The sequence below is a fragment of the Hipposideros armiger genome, unplaced genomic scaffold (genome assembly GCF_001890085.2).
Source record: "Hipposideros armiger isolate ML-2016 unplaced genomic scaffold, ASM189008v1 scaffold_150, whole genome shotgun sequence".
Lineage (NCBI taxonomy): Eukaryota > Metazoa > Chordata > Mammalia > Chiroptera > Hipposideridae > Hipposideros > Hipposideros armiger.
The window spans coordinates 3,481,403-3,492,817 of record NW_017731500.1 but is presented as its reverse complement, the minus strand read 5'-3'; positions in this window follow the sequence as shown (position 1 = coordinate 3,492,817).

The following is an 11,415-nucleotide window of genomic DNA, read 5'->3' as shown; positions in this document are numbered from 1 at the left end:
GTCGACAAATCTCAGATAGCCCAGCCTCTCACTGAGAAACAAGCAGACTCAGATAGCCATTCCTAAGGTTTATTTAAAATCCCTCCCATAGTCATTTTGGATAGTGAATACTAATGACACTTAGCTTCAAATAGGAAGAACCCTTGTCCTTCCTGTGATGAGAGGGTTGCCGGTGGCATACTCCGTACAGAAATTATTTTTGTCTCCGAGCTAAAGTCCTGGCTTAGGAGCAGGATACTGGGATACAATTACAGACACTTAAATAGACCTGGAAGGAACTTACAAGAGCTTAACTAGAGGATCACTAATCTTGGAAATAACAATCTAGAATATCCTGACGATGTGATGCAGTTTGCTCAGCTAGTGAGTGTGTGTGTATGCTAATTGGATTAAAGACTATTGGGTTTTGTTTTCCAGATTCCAAAAGTGGATCAATTAGGTTCCCTTCATTCTGCATGGAAGGACCTTTATATAGGGACAACGGACTCCTGTCATAGGAATAAAACAAAAGAACTTTCCTTTTTCCATTGGCCCAGGAAAGAGGTGTATGCTAAACAGAGAGGGAGTGGGGCTTTGTCTCCTCGCTTGAGGAAGATACCTTGTTTCCCTGAAAATAAGACCAGGTCTTATGTAAATTTTTGCTCCAACAATCTACGTTTACTCATTTATTCATGTACAAAAATCTACATTTATTCAAACAGTCATGACTGGCTGACGATCTTAACTGGGGCTTATGTTTGGGGTAGGGCTTCTATGATGAGCATCCTGAAAAATCATGCTAGGGCTTATTTTCCAGTTAGGTCTTATTTTTGGGGAAACACAGTAGACGTATGCTGGTAGTGGGGAAGGAGGTTGAACATGTTCTGAGAACCCACGGGTCCCCTAGAAACTGGGTCTTGATCTGTGTTATTATCAGAGGGACTGTAATTCCAAAGGCAGGTCTCCAGGTGCAAAACCAGTTTGGGCAAGACACAGGTGTGGTCCTGTCATAGGCTGCTCCAGAGATAGGGTGTCATAGGGGGAGGCTTGATGGGTGTAGTCCTAGCCCCTACGAAGAGAGACAGGGGAACGGGTCTGGGCTGCCGAGGTCCAGCCAGGCCATAATACTTAAAAGTCTTAGTCAATTATGTTCACACTCTACTTCAAACATAGTATTTTCTTCATAAATAAATGAATCAAATATATTCATTATAGTATATTTGCATGCAACTGTGTTATATTTATGTCCTATAGGTTGTAACTAATTTTGAAGACAGTTTGTTCAAGAAAGGAAGGAATACTCCTAGAAAATAGATGGAAGGGAAGATGCCATAAATCAGAGACCCCCGACTTAAATCAGTGAAGACAGGCAGTTTGTCTTGTGCTAGCAGTGACTCCCAATTAAGTGGTCTTTCCAGAACACCAAGAGGTAGATGCTGTCTGACCAATGGTGGGCCCTAAAGCTTTACCTTCATAATTGGTCTTTACCCATTCATTTGTCTTGCACAGTAGGACTTAAGAAGTTTACAAAATTATGCATAATGGAAAAGAAAAATAATAAATACCAGAGAGAACCAGGTCAAACAAGATCAAGTGTGAAGATGAGGCCACCGGTAATATGAAAATGAACACCAAAATATTTTATATTTGTGCCAGATATGGATCATAGATTTAGCTGTAAACTTTTTAGTAGTGCTAGTAAAATCGACATATAATAACTGTGAATGCATATGTGTGACTGAGTGTGTGTGTGTGTGAGAGTGTCTGTATATGATACATGTATGTGGGTATAAGTATGTATGAGTGTATGTGCACATGTGTGAGTGCATGTGTGTGTGTATGTGTATGTGTGTGTTCTGAAGAAACACGACTTCTATCTTCCCACTGATAACTAAAGCACATGGTAACCAGCAGTCGTTGAATGAATCCTGAAAAGATTTAAGATTCCAATATTGACTTATATAGATTTCTCAATGAGAAGAAAACTTGCCCATGCTGTCCAAAACAAGAAATAATTTAAAATTTAAATTTGAAGTAATTTAAATTTTAAAATCTTAGATTTGTATTTTTCTTCTATAGATCTTGATTTGCCTTATGGAAATATGGCTTGTTCTAGCTAAAATTAAAATGAGCTTGATTTCTTTGAGCTCATCCCAGCCTGGGTTGGGTGGTTATGAGATGATATGACATAGCTGTTTCATAGGATAGGTATTCAGAATGTATCGTTTCTTAGAGATCATCCCAATGGAGGTTAGGATACAGCAGATCATTTTGGATGTGTGGTAGCTGAAAGATGACAGAAGTCAGGATCATTGTTCATTTTGTCTAGAGCCTCAAGTTCCTCATTTCAAAAAATGTCTGTGTTAGTATCTATGTTACTTTTTAACTTGACCTCTGAATTCTTTGCTGTTTTAGTTTTTTTTTTTTAATGAGAAGTGAAATGGACAATGGACTATCAATCCTTATTGTTGTTTTTGTTGCTGTCATTGTTTTTAGGACAAGACAAATAGTACTAGACACTGTTACTGAGTATTATGATGTACTTTGCATCATGCTACACTCTATGTCTAAAATCACCTCAATTTCGTCATAACATTAACTCTGAAAACCAGTTACGGCATGTTGTTCTAAATGCAGAAGTAGTTTATATCACTTGCCAAGGTCACCCCATTAGGATATAATTGGAATTCAAAGTTAAAATCAGGACCTATAAGAACCCGCGCGCTTGTTGACCCCGCATCATTTTGAAACAGCTCTTGACCACGTGCTGTCTGCAGAAGGTTAGACGGTCACAAAGTGCTAAGGGCTCTGTGTGAGCGTGGCTGTGAGGGTGTTGTGGGGCTGTAGGTTAGCTCTGATATCACAGAAAGGGCCGCCACCCAGATAACAAAGCAGAGGACATGAGTCGCTTCATCAAGTCTCTGCCACACTGGGCAGGGACACAGAGAGCCAAACGTTGGAAGTGCCAAATGCCATGCCAAATGCCAGCGAGGGGAAAGAACGTCTCGTCCTGGAGACAGCACTGCACACATTCACACCACTCCGTTTTATGCACTTCTGTCCTCGCTTTGAGAAAGCAATTCCACTTCTTTATTTCATTCTTCTTGTAAAGGGGGAGTGGGGTAGAGATGTGAGCTAATGAGTGACAGGTAATACAACACGACCCATTATAAGTGGTATTGTAAGAGCAAGCTAAAATGTATGGCTGCAAAGTATTGTAAATAAATAGAGATGTGGGCCCAGGAATGCCCTTGAAATTTGGAGCAGTCATTCCCCCCTGCCCGAGGAAGAAGAGCAAGTTTGCCTGAAACCTCGGTTCACACGCATTTATTTCCACTGGTTTTTCCTCACCTTAGCAAACATATGTGCACATATTTAATTTAACCCTGTGCTATGGATTTGCATGAACACACAGACACACAGCAATAGACTTTTTTTGAAATCTCCTGTGCTGGCGTCAAGATGATTAAAACGTTTGCTCCATTGCGACAACTTGCCTTTCTCCCCCACAATCTCTCAGGGAATATTTATCTTTTATGAGTTACAAAAAAGAATCCTGGCCTCAGAGGAAAGACAAATGAACAAATTAACCCCTGTGGGATTACACTAGCCGCTTCTGGTCGTGCCGCCTACTCAAACGAATCTCTTCTTTTCCTCCTCGTAGCCCTGTATCTGGGATGTGATTCAATGAGGAAAATTATCAGTGGAATACGTATTGAGAAACCCAGAGGTCAGTGCTACTCTTCCGTTTTCCCTCATTACTGGATGAAAAGAAATAAAAATTGGGAAGCCTAATTATGTGTGCATTAAAGGGCCCATCTGTGTTTGCTAACATTGTTTCTGTTGCCTATGTATGTATCAGCTTGAGTATGTATCATACGTTTCAAATTATGATTGTAATAGTGCAGCGTTTAAAGCAGCGTGCATTCTTTCAGGGCACACAGATCATTCTTACATATAACTCTATTATAGTAAAGTTTAGGATTCACATAAGATTAGGATCCGTATACCAACAAGTCTTTTTAGGCATGTTAATAGAAGTGGAAAGAAAAACAAAACGGTGGTGTAAAAGCTTGTTTTTTGTTTGTTTGCTTGTTTGTTTTTTTTTTTTTTATTTAATAACTTTTTCTGGCTTGAATTCATCACCTGATGGTAATTCAGACTGATAAATCCCCTACTGGGTGACATAAGTTAATATGATGGAGGAGAAAAGGACCTTGAGAGAGAACACGATCTGGTTCCTCTGCCTGAACATGTAAGGTCAAAAGCTTGTGTATAGGAATCGTGTTCAAAATGGTGATAACTGGTATGGCGTGGACATCAACCAATGTGAATGGGCAGTGGCAGTTGCTCTAAAGGATTCTGGAGGTCCTGCACTGTTCTAGATGCTACTACCATTTGTTTCTGGATAATAGGGAGACAGACAGGGGTAAGCCAGGGTGGCCTGGGTCCTGTGATGTAGTCGCGGGGACCAAGGACAATAGCTATAAAGCAAACATCTGGACATATTTTGATATTTTAACAAGGAATATGAGTCTTCCAGTGCAAACCATACGAATATTAGCCCCATGCTTTCTTAGAATGATACTTCCCTTCCTAGAGTATTTTTCATCTAACCCAAAGTTCCTCAGTATACTCATCTGAAATCTCCCTAGATTAACTGTCCATTCTATGGACCTCTTAGAAGAACTCCTAATTTATTTGAAGAGAGTAATTGTTTTTCACTTATCCTCTCTTTTCCAAACACCCCGGGGGTGTGGGGGGAGGGGTGCTAGGGCACAGCTGAGCTTTGGAGTGAGGCAGGCGTGAGTCTGAATCTAAGTCACAGGGCACTACTTAATAGCTCACAGCATCTGCTTCTGCAGCTATGAAAAGTGGCTCCTTGTGGGAATTAAAGGACTCCTTGGACAGCGTCCTGCACAAAATGGGTGTCCCATAACTATTTTATATAATTTGTTCGTTAAGTTTATACGATCTCTGTATCAAACCACAAGCATTTATCCCAGCTTTTTTCCCCATTAGTACATTCCGAGCTGATTCTCAGGGGGACTGTGTTTAGAGTATTTCGTCTTCATTCCTGCCGTCTAGAACAGGACCCTGTGTGCAGTTAATAGTCAAACAGCCACCGAACAACTCTGATTTCTTTGGCTTTCATTCTTAGGATTTACTTTCTATCCATTTAATCTGTTTTTCCTTTCTCCTGGATGCCTTCCAGGTTCCTAACATCCTCAAAATGTAACATTGGCCAAGTACGTTCTAGTGACACATATGTAAGGAATAAAACTGTGTCACTGAAATCCAGCTGAATTATTTTAAAGGTTCTTGTTTCCTCAGCGCTTCTCTTTAAATCTTGTTTATCTTGTTAATCAGGGCCGACTGAACCTTTGTGTCACTTCAGATGTCACCACGTGAATCCCACACACGCTCTCCCCATCCAAAAACAAATGTAGACACTGAAATTACCCAAAATTACCCAAGAACTCTCCATGTTACTAATCTCTTATATAGTCACACTTAGAGACAATGCAGCATAATGGTTAGGAATGTAGGTTCCAGGACAACGTATAGATTCAAATCTGTTCTTCTGTTCCCTAGTTTTATGCTTTTTAGCAGTGCAATCAATCCCTCCGTGCCTCAGTTTCCCCACATGTAAAATAAGACTAAAAATAGTAGCTGCCTTCTAGGGTCATTGCCAAGGTCATTTAGTTAATACATGTAAGGAACTTATAAACAATGAGTGCTCAACAGAAGTTAGCCATAATTGCTACATGTAACCCCTCTTCCTTGCCCTTTGGGTGAAATTAGTGAGGTATATGCTCCATAGTTAAATTTAATTTGGCAGATTATCTGGGAGTTTCGGAAACAAAGAAGCATCCATAGGGTATCGCTGTGGTATTTATTGTAGCACTGATAGTACAGTAGCAAAAATTAGCTACAATCGAAACGTCTGTTAATTACCAGGAGGATACTAAAATGAACTAGAGCATACCTACACTGTGAATTATTGTACAATGACGTAAAATAATTAAATTTTTCTAAGGTATGTTGTTAAGAATATGAAAGCAGGTTATAGAATATTTTAAGTCACATAGGTAAAGATATTAAATATAGAAACCATGTATAGTACTTCTGAATAAATATACAGAAAGCAGTTTGAAAAGATCTAAACCAACCTAAAAACAGTGATAATGTCTGTGGAAGGCAGCGGAATTTGGTATAGTAAAATATGCTTTGTGTTTTATTTTCTTTACTTCTGTGTTTTAAAAGCTACAATGCAAATATATCTTGAGAAATGAAAAGTCAAAAGAAGAATGAGTGAAGTTTAAAAACAGAAAGCTAATGAGAGTAGTTTGGTTTAATGGCATTGAAAGCTATTGACTTTTTTTTTTTTAATGCTGGACTTTATTTCTGTCTAGTACTGAGAGAGACATCATGAGAGAAAGTGAGTTTATTGACCAATGACTCAATAGGGCTAATGAGCTCAGCTGATGTGTGTCAATGGCATGGCTTCTTAAGCTTGTGTGTATAAATAAGTCAATTATACATTTTCAGATCAATATTAGGAGGACTAAGATTTAATGCTGTGTTTCTTCATGGGCCTTTAGAATCAAGCTCTTGTACTCTATGGGAAAAAAAAAAAAGAATCCAGAGTCAAATAAATCTAAGAAAATCGTCTCTGCAGCTTTTCTCTGTCCATGGAGGAGAGCTTAACTCCTCTCTGTGGTTCACGGGTTTTACTGTATGTAGAATCCATTCCTTTCTTTATTCCCTGGGACCTTACTTCTCAATGGGGAGCGTTTCCAAATGGAAAACAAAAAATATCATCATGTTTTTGAATTTGAGAAATTGTGACATTATGACTTGACTGATTTTTTTTTCCTTCGATTTTATTTTTGGAAGGAGCTGTGTAAACATGCCTTGCTGTCGGTCACAAGTGTTCTGAGGCCGACAGGGTGTTTATGCGTGAAGGCTGAGCTTGTGCCGCAGCAGCGCATTGCATTGTCCCTCCCACACTGATAGATTGTAATCTCTTTCGTGGACAGGAACTCTGGCCTTTGTTGTGTTGAAAAATTCTCATAAACTCAGACAAAGAAATGCGAGCAGCCCCAGTATGCAGGCATCCTCCAGTGAAAACACCAGGGCTTCTGTGATTCTGCTGAGGTCTGAGAGAAGTGTGGACCCCACAGAGGCAGGAGATATATATAGAGAGAATATTGATCACACTCACAGTCAGGCCCCGAGTCTGTAACTGCTGCGGTGCCCATTTTGTCCTCTAGCAGGGGGAGCAGGCGTACTCGGGGTGCTGCTAACCGCAAGAAGGTGCATTCTGGTGCTGGGTCTGAGAAAGAGGCTGTGCCCGCTGGTGGACCCTAGTCACATCATAATGTGAAAACACTTACGGATTGTCAAATGAATGCAAACAACCATTAGATTGGAAAAAATTGAAGTCTGCCAATTCCAAATATGGGAACGATGGAAACTCTCAGTGTACTGCTAAAAAGAGGGTACAACTGACATTACCATTTTGGAAATTAAGTTTGTCATAAAATTGAAGATGTGCACATACTTCCTATGTATACACTGAAAATATTAAACATGCATGCAAGAAAACATCTTTGTAAATTGCTATAGTGCAATCCATGCAAATGTTAAAATCAGCAGAGATATTATATATGTGATAACATGGACAACAAACATAAAACCTACACACACACACACACACACACACACACACTCAAATCTTAGCTGCCATGTGTATAATTTGGACCCAGTTTTTAATCTCTCTGAGATTTAGTTGTCTTATCTTTCAAACAGAATTAAGAATGACTTCCTCAAGGTTATTGTAAGACTTTAACATAACACATCTAAGAACAACCTGGAATCTGTAGCAATGCAATGCTCTTATTCTTTCATTGGTAAAATAGTGAGTGACAATGGAAGTGTTGCGAAACTAAGGCAGCGTGGTCAGCGTGACAGTGTTTTGGTAAGAGAAGGCTACGCTGCATGTGAAAAACTCTGCGATGATATTTAACACAGGCAGTTGTGAGGGCTTCAACACACCACAAATCTCCTTACTGAATATTTGAGAGCCCACTACAAGGAAAGCAAATTGCTCTCATTGGACTGTTGTTTGTAACTCCGATCCATTGAGTGATCATTGCATTTTTGCAAATGTCAGCACTGATATATCTAAATCCACCTCAGAAGCAGAGAGACCCTGTTAACCTGTTATTTGATTGATCCGCTAAACCAGGTATTGAGACCCTACTGCCAACCAGGATGGTGCTAGGTGCTGGGGAGCAATAAGGAATTCACAGTCTAGTGTGGAGGTGGGAAAAAAGGAACAACCACAACAAACAAACAAAAGAGTTAAAAGCAATCAGTTTATCATCTGATTCTCTTACCCAACTTGATTTGATTTAAATCTAGCATAAAACCCTTTGGCTTGGAAATACAAGAATCCTGAATTCTCTTCTCACTCTCGCTAGCTCATTATTTGCCACTTTTGCCAATCCACAGTCCTCTTCCTTCCTTTAGTCTCTGTAAATGATGTTAAAATAGATACAGGGCTTCATAATAACAATAATAGGAGCAGTCCTAGTAAAGTATCGAATGAACTAAACTTGAGGCTTGTATCAATTAGACATATATTCATCCTTCTAGAACAAGACCATAGCCCCAGTCTCCACTCATCTCTGTTCTCTACGAGCTCTCTTTGCATCTAGGTCAAAACAGCTGAGTCGAGTACTTTATTGCCCCCCTCCCGAAGAGTTTATGTTTTTCTTTGAAATTTAATAATTTCCATTATATAGTATTTGGAACTTTTCTTATAAGTTGCCTCCAATTCACTTTTTAAAAATGCTAGTTTCTTAGCTCTATTAGAGCGGAGGGTAACATCTGCACCCCCCCCCCGCCCCCCCACTCCCACCCTGAACGCTGTAGTGCTAAGCCTGAAGCAGAGAGAATGCTGGGAAACATGCGACTGAATTTGCTTTCCCTGTCAGAGCCTGCTGGGTTCCTGAAAGAGGCTGAATGAAATAGCTTCCATAGTTGTTTCTGCTACCAAATATAATAGCGGGGCCAGTTTCCACTAATAGTGATATTATTAAAATGAGCATTAATAAAGTATGTCTCTCACCTCATAAGTCTCTTCATATATATCAACTAGCAATACTTTGAGCTGAAAAAAAAAAGAAGAAAAAAGAGACTGAAGTCATTTTTCCAGGTGAGCTATGTCCAGGGCATGACCATACACTCATAGATCTATGTAAGTTTCTGCAAGTTTTCTGTTTATTAACCCTCTTTATCTGCCTCTTGCAGCTTGGGGAGCTTTCTATTCTCATTTCTCACATCGTGTGGGAGAACAGCCGTCGGTATCAAGCATGAATCAGCGGCTAAAATAAGTGGCAGGGTAACCCGGATCTGTCATTTGACCTTCAAATTAATTTCCTCTTATCCTGATTTCATCTCTCTTTCCTTGCAACCTCCGCCTCTCTCTGTTCAGTATATTTTTGCCAGACAAATAAAAAACAGATGCCAACAGCAGAGATGCCCTTAAACCCACTCCTCTTGGATTTCAGGAAACACTTGTTTGGGGAAAGCATGCTAATTGACTCATCTTTGTTGTAGTGTAAACACAATTTGCAACATGAACACACTTGGTATTATTCCTTCTCCACTGTAGGCAGCATCTGTCACTGCTCTTGTCAGGACGTGACTTTGATTGCAATTGACATGAAGATTGGAGAACAACACATACGTTTTATTTTAGTCTCTTCGGAATGAGTTAAAATACAGACATTTAAAATCCATTACATTGCTTCAACTGGCCAAAGCAGGCAATACCTGTTCTGAGGGATTACTGCATCCTTTGCTGTAAGCCATTTGAAATCCTTTTGGTGACTAGGTAGTACAAATACTTAAAATCCTCGTTTGAAGACCTCCAAGAATACAGATGTCACATGTGTCAAACTTGGCTCCAGGGTCTACAGCAGACAGTGCTTAGGGTGACATATTACAGGATGCGATGGGGTGGGCAGCCATCCAGAGCAAGAAGAGAGGAGGCACCTGTGTGTGATAATGTTGCAGGAATAGCTGGAGTGAGTAAGAAAGAAAATCAGAAGGAAGGAAGGAAGGAAGGAAGGAAGGAAGGAAGGAAGGAAGGAAGGAAGGAAGGAAAGAAGGAAAGAAGGAAGGAAAGAAGGAAGGAGGGAGGGAAGGAAGAAAGGAAGGAAGGAAGAAAGTAAGGAAAGAAGGAAAGAAGGAAGGAAAGAAGGAAGGAGGGAGGGAGGAAGAGAAGAACGGAGGGAGGGAGGAAGGGAAGAAGAAAGAAATAGAATGACTTATAGCTAATACAGAAATGCTCAATACCTAGCTTTTGTCCATTCACCCATAAACTATGGGTCCCTTTGGAGACACCTATTCCTAAAACTTGAGAGAGATATGACTTTGACACCCAGGACACATGAATGTTCAGTTTCTCCCTCATCTGATGAATTAAAAGGCAAAAACAAGCATTTAACAAACAGATGGGGGGGAAAAGGTATTCTTTATAGTTTAATTTTTATTTGCTTATATAAACAAAGGCCTAGGGAGGACCTCTCAGATAGGTGAGGAGATAACCGTGTCAGAGAAGGCAGAATCCAGAGGGCTAGTAAGCTGATTGCATCCTGAAGAGAGGCCAGGGATATATTTAAAACAAATCGCAGCAAAATCCTGCCTTGATGCCACCAGGACGCTCCTCTGGAAGGTGTAACCATTTCTCTAATTACTATATGGCCCCCCTATTTTTGGCCAGTGCTGTCAGTTTGCCAAAGAGTCAGTCAGGAGCTGTAATCCAATAAGTGTTTTATGTTCAATTGCACATTCACTAGTAGAACCACAGCTGTAACCCAGATCAACCTGATCTGTTCAGAGAGGCATAGGAAAAGTCGATTAGTTTTTCCACTCTCGGGGGCCAAGTGGGTAATTAGAGAAAATGTGGCAGGTTGGGAGGTGATGGTGACTATTTTGTGGACAAAGTTAGACTCCGAAGACTGAAACATCAAACTTAATCCAAATCAATCCAACCAAAGTGCCTTACTTTCTACAAAGACACGTTTTCTTCTATTAGGCTATAAAATTCCAGAGGGTGGGACTTATATAAGGCTTGTCATATATTCACCGCAGTGTCTCACACAATACATTTCATATAGAAAGTTCTTAAATATTTGTTGGATGGATGTCTGAATGACTGACAGAAGCGTCCTCCTCCATGAAAACAGACATCCAGGTAACCGCGTTCATTTTGTCACTTGCTCCCAGAAACCCTTCCCCAGTTCTTCCCCATTTATAGTTGTCAGATCACACTGTCCTATATTTGGAGTAATAGAGAGCTGTCAGTGCAGCAGATGTCTGGGTTAGCAATCCAATTGCCTCACTCTTTTGTGAATGCTG